The following is a 6,892-nucleotide window of genomic DNA, read 5'->3' as shown; positions in this document are numbered from 1 at the left end:
TAAGTAAGTTAAAAATCAAACCAGAGGAAAGAGGGGTAACACCAATCCTTCCCATTCCCCTCTTTCCTTAACTAACCCATTTGATATTTCTCAAAACCTCTTTACTAATTTTTACTTTTAGATCCACATAATTATTAGTTGATCATGTTCAAAATACATACATACATACACACATACATACATACACACATACATACATACACACATACATACATACACACATACATACATACATACATACATACGTACATACATACATACATACATACATACATACATACATACATACATACATACATACATACATACATACATACATACATACATACATACATACATACATACATACATACATACATACATACATACATACATACATACATACATACATACATACATACATACATACATACATACATACATACATACATACATACATACATACATACATACATACATACATACATACATACATACATACATACATACATACATACATACATACATACATACATACATACATACATACATACATACATACATACATACATACATACATACATACATACATACATACATACTTAAACTTACTAATTTTAAGTGTTTATGTAAGTTTGAGGTCAGTAATTAGGTATTACTGGCCTCAAACTTACATAAATAAGTTTGTTTTTTTAATTGCTTATTTTAACTTGATATATAGCGTTTCATTACTCTTAAGAGTTTGGTCTTGTTAAAGTTATTTATTTGTTGAAACATGAAGGAAATATTTATAATATAATGATATCCGACTAAAATGATTAAGAATATTTAGTTTTGTTTAGTTTTCATTTGGTATTAATGACGGTTGCATTAAAAAATCTTCAAAAAAATTTTAAAATTTTATAATTCGACTATTTAATTAAAAATATGGGTAAAAAACCTTCTTTAACGGTTGCAAAACGTTCTGAAATAATTACATTACATAAAGAAAGATATTCAGTTCGTGAAATTTGAAAAAAAGTACAAGTTGCCAGAAGTACTCTGCAAGATACCATCAAACGATGGAAAGAAACAGGCATTTTTGAAGACAAAAAAAGATCTGGTAGACCACGGAAGACAACAAAAGCTGAAGATAATAGTATAATATTGATGAGTAAAAGAAATCGAAGACTTACGGCCCCGGAATCAACTTCAGGCTTTAATAGGAGTCGTTCAAAATCTATTTGATTAACCACTACGAAACGACGTCTTAGACAAGCAGGACTTTCTGGCCGTATAGCGGTCAGGAAACCGTTGCTACGGATTGAAAATAAAAAGAAAAGGTTACAATGGGCTATAGACCACCAAAATTGGACAGAAGAAGACTGGGGAAAAGTACTATGGACCGACGAGTCCAAATTTGAACTGTTTGGGCAAAGGCGTAGAATTTACATCAGAAGAACAACAAAAGAAAAAATGATCCCAGAGTGTTTACCCAGCAAGCACACAACGTTGAAACAACGTTGAAACAACGTTGAAACAACGTTGTAACAACGTTGATCAACGTCGATCAACGTTATTTCAACGTTTTTTCAACGTTGTGTGCTAGCAGGGTAGTGCCGACAATCAAGCATGGTGGTGGGTCAGTTATGGTATGGGGATGTTTTTCTTCAGCTGGTGTAGGTGACCTAGTTAAAATTGAGGGTATTTTGAAAAAAGAACAATATAAAATAATTCTAGAAAACAATGCTATACCTTCTGGCTTAAGAACTATTGGTCGTGGTTTTGTTTTTATGCAGGACAATGACCCTTAACACACCTCAAAATTATGTAAGAATTATATAAAGGAAGAAGAGGATAATGGTGTCCTCAAAAACATGACCTGGCCAGCCCAATCACCAGGTTTGAACCCAATAGAGTTACTGTGGGAAGAATTGGACAGAAAGGTCAGAAAAAAATGCCCAACATCCAAAGAGCACCTGTGGCAAATATTAGAAGAATCCTGGTTATCAATTACACCCGAAATAATAAATAGATAAATAAATAAATAGGATGCCACGGATCGCAAAAAAAGTGATAAAAACTCGTGGGTTATTTTTTGACGAAAAGACAGTGTAATAAGAATAGTGTTGTTAGTATTTTTTTTATTTCATTTTTTGGCTTTTTTTTTTCTGAAATAGTAACTATATGTATTTGAATAGTAACTATATGTATTTGAATTTTATTGAAATAATTATGGGAGTTTGAATTAAAAAATTAAACAAAATCCAAGTGTCCGGAAACTTTTGGCCTGCAGTGTACATACGTACATACATACAAACATACATACATACGTAAAAATGTTAATTTGATCACACGGTTTCACACGACAAAAAAAAAACTTTAAAAACGCTAATCGACTTAATAGCTCAAAATGTCATTAACGATGATCGCTCCTTTTCGTCTAGACGATAATTCTTCTGACTTTTTTTCCCGTGAACTTTGGGAAGTCAGACGAGAAAACTTTGGTTATTTAAAAAAATGAATAATGGCGAAATATAATTACGTTTAGCATGTTTAAGGACGGGGGTAATAAACTTTTTAAAAATCAACTACTTTCAACCAATTATCAACCATTTTGCCAAATATAAATATACGTCGAATATATTTTGTAAACCCGTATTTTAAACTTTCAAATTAATGTTTTTCACAGCCTGTTGGTTGGCAAGTTCACGGGAAAAAAAAGTCAGACGAATTATCGTCTACTTTTCGTCTTGTTAGGGGCGACGCTGGAAGTTTACAAAAAACATTGGATTTTCTAATCGTACCACAAATCACAAGTTATACAAGTGGGTAATAACAATTATTAACGAGTATGAAACGAGACTGAATATTACTGAAAAAGTTGTGCTCAGAGATTATTTTGTTTATTTTTAAAGATATTCTCCTTTTTTAAGAAAAGACAAAATCCATCGTAACCCATAACGTTGTAAAAAAAATAATATTTTAATTTTTAACAACTTTTGCCTGATAACGTTCATTTTAGTGAATTATTAGCCAAAAAAAAGTTAGGCTCTAAAGAAATGTTTAGTGGTGCAACCAAACACCGATTAGAGCCAGACATGCCTTAAATCACCCGAGTACTACCAATTTAAATTATCTTTATTTCCTATTGAATAAATTAGTTCTTTTGAATAAATTAGTTCTTTTGAATAAATTAGTTCTTTTGAATAAATTAGTTCTTTTGAATTATTATAAACTTTCATAGCTTAATATAAAGCTTAAATAAATTACTAGTTAATGTTTTTTAATCTTAAAAAAACTTTTAATTGTTTGAGTTTTAACTGTATTGGGGAGAGTTATTTTTCTCAGCGTAAGAGAATCAAAACCGAACAGAGAACAACAAATGGTAAAAAAAGATTAAAATTTGCTTGGTTTGCTGCGATACTCTACATCCGGATAGTTTGTAAGCAATGATATTGTTTCTGAGTTAGCTACAAAAAAAATCCAGGAAAAAATAATTTTGAAACTAAAATAATTAAAATTGTGTGGTTTTTTCATTTGTTTACTTTTTTCGTAAAATTATTCCGTCATTAGTGCAATGCTACTGAATATTCAGATTAGCCCAATGAATATCTTAATTTGATTGCAAATTAAGTCATTCATTGGTTTAGTTAAAAATTTAACTAAAAATTTTTAAACCATTGAATTTCTTAATTTGCAATCAATATATTTTGTACTGAATGTGATGAGAATGATCATTTTTCAGTTTTCATGTGCACCAAAAAAGCATACAGTACTTCCTCGAACCCTCTTGCTAATTAGGAGAGGTCTCCAACCCACAGAAGAACACCACTCACTTAGTCTTTTAGGGGCAGGATGGGCTTTGCTTTATTGCAACGAAAACTAATTAGGCCCCATATTTTAATTTGGATTAGCGTTACCCAATATCTTGATTCAACCTAGCTCTTAGTACGACTGAGATTACTATTTTTAGACTTGCTAAACAAAAACTTTTTATATATTTTTAACTGCTGATATAAAACTAGGAAATAGGGTAAACTTGCTTCTTCGAGAGTCATTACATCAAATAGTTTACATAGAAAATGTCTGGTACAATGACGTTAGCTAAAATAACTTTTGCTTTTTATTGTTTGGTCATCAAAATCACCTTTTTTGTATGAGAACAATCATCAGAATCAAAATTGTTAGGTTATTGTTTGATTGTCCTTCACAGAGGCAACTATATTACAGACTTTTGGGCACGTTTATATATTCTTAATAGCATTTGGACAAATCAGCCTAAGGATGATTTATCTGTCCTACTAATTATTTTGTTTCCCTGAGATGGAATGTGTTTCTTTTGCGGAACTAAATATATTGATTCATCTTAGGAAACAATGACGAAAAAAAGATGAAAAGCTTATTCTATTCCAATTTGCTTATTAACAATCTAAATTTTAAAATTTGCAACATACCATCCAAGCTAAACAGATATAATCAAAACTAAAATGGTTGGAGGTGGCGTTTTAATGTAGAAAATTTTAATCAACCTGTGCACTATTGTTTATTTATTAAAAAAAGTCATCTGCCCCTAAAAACGCTTAATTTGATGTTGTATACTTGATGTTGAATTTGTTATTTGATGTTGTACCATTATTTATTTTTAAAGAATCCTTCGAGTTTTGCCTGATAAAAATTTTTTCTGGGAGATTTCATCATTTAGTTATTTAATTTCTCGTTTAATCTTCCAACAGTATGCAGAAGAAAATAAGCAACAATACAAAAGATTAAATGAGAATGTTGATCTAGAAGTTAAAAATATTTCCCCAGGAAATATCATCAATGGCAATATACTCAGTTAGGTGTAATTACCACTAGGAGACTGGACTACACAAAGATATTGCTATCCTGTAGAAGTGTCTAAGAGACGTTGAGAAACACTGCTACCCATGATGGTAGGTCATCTTACAATGAGAAAGGAGAAGTAAAAATTGCGATTAGAAAAGATGTACACACAGAAACTTATTTATCCTGTCATGGAACTGATACATGATAAATAGACTTAGGAATAAAAAACAAGCAATAATACAAAACTATAAAAAGCCCCAAAATAGAAATGGATTTTTTGAATGGAGAGAAAAAGAAAGAGAGTTCGACAAAAGTGAGTAGTTAAAGAAAAGCAGAAATTTTATGGTAAAATAAATAAATAGTGGTTCGTTTAAAGAACAGCCAGAAGAACAGAAGAAAAGTAGTTAAAAAGAACGATTGTATTTTTACAGTATTAGATGCTGTAAGAAGAATAAGAAAACATTATTTGTAATTTTACCAACATAATGAATTAAAGAATGCTAACCGCCATTACACATTGATATTTGAAACTACTGAGGACGAACAACACAATTTTAACCCTTTAACAGTTAACCCTTTTCCCTCCCTAATCAAACAATCCCCGGACCCTCAACCCAAACCTCCGAATTCCTTCCACTTAACCCTCGAACCCATACCTCCAAAACCCTCTGTAACCCTATATCACTCAACTACCCTTTACCAAACACATCACAGCTTTATATTATGATATAAACAAACGTCCTCACATTACGCATAAAACAAGTTTTAAATGGTATTTGTATTCATGTCATTATTCACCAGAGACGTTTATGAACCCCAATATACTGCTCACATTTAGTCTTTTGACATGGGTGTGAGAAAAATAAGTAATGTCATCAAAATGGAATCTGTTGGTCGCTTTTTCAACCATACATACTTGGATTTCTATATTGGCAAGGAATTGACGAAAACAAGTTTGGTGAAAGATAAACTCTATTTCAGATATTTTTGCTATGCAGTATCTTTTTTTAAAGGGTTTTTATGGTAACATTTATTTTGTACCGTTTCATTTTTTGACATATTCAAAAAATATATTATTTTATTTTACGTTGATTTCCTGAACTAAATATTTCATCAATATATATATATATATATATATATATATATATATATATATATATATATATATATATATATAAGTTTTTTGGTTTACATACAGATTTATGATATATTAGAAATTTTTTTTACCAAATGATGACAATCTATTATCAAAATCTGTTAAAATGGCCTTGGTATATATTGCAAGTTCCCAATCGATAGGATTTAGAAAGAAATAATATAAAATTTTATTTAGAAGAACTAGGAAGCTTATCTGAATAACTCAACAGAGGTGGTCTAAAGTTATGGCTCTAGTTAAACATTGCAAGCCTTGGTAAAAATATTATGTAAAAAAATTAGTAAGATTATGTAAAAAGTTATTTAGTTTTTAGGTTTTTCCTTCAAAAATTATAGAACTTTTTGCAAAAAATGATAAGTTATTGAAAAGTCTTAAATGAAAACTCTTTTACTTGAACAATCATTGTTGATACAATTATTGTTGATAGACGTCTAATTAATTTTTTGACACCCTAAAATAATATGATGTAGTTGTGCATCTTTCAGGCCTGTTTTATGGTAAGCCTTGTTTCCGGTATATATATACCGGAAACATAGCCTAGCATATGACAGGCCTGAAAAATGCGCAACTATTGTTTTTTTATGAAATCTATTGTATCGTTAAACGATACGGTATTTGCAACGTTAACAAAACTCATTTAATTTGATAAACCACTTTACAACTGGATGCACAACTGCTAACAGAACCTGATTTATTAGAGAAAAGCATTGGTTATTGTTTAAAATGTTAGACATTTGATTTCTTACAAGGATTTTTTTATGTTAAGAAATCAAAAGTAAAATCAAAAAGTATTGAGAAAAAGTATTAAGAAATTAGTTAGAAACAGAATCATTATTTTTCCCTATAGAATGAAAAAAGAACGTGGCAGAAAACCAATTTTGATAAAAATGGTTGCTATTACCTAGTAGAACCCTCATTTTCAAAATAGTGGTCAGAGATCACAGTAAT

The sequence above is a fragment of the Hydra viridissima genome, unplaced genomic scaffold (genome assembly GCF_058129835.1).
Source record: "Hydra viridissima isolate aposymbiotic clone 2 unplaced genomic scaffold, HvirCarnegie_v1 scaffold_7, whole genome shotgun sequence".
Classification (NCBI taxonomy): domain Eukaryota; kingdom Metazoa; phylum Cnidaria; class Hydrozoa; order Anthoathecata; family Hydridae; genus Hydra; species Hydra viridissima.
This window is presented reverse-complemented; position numbering follows the sequence as displayed.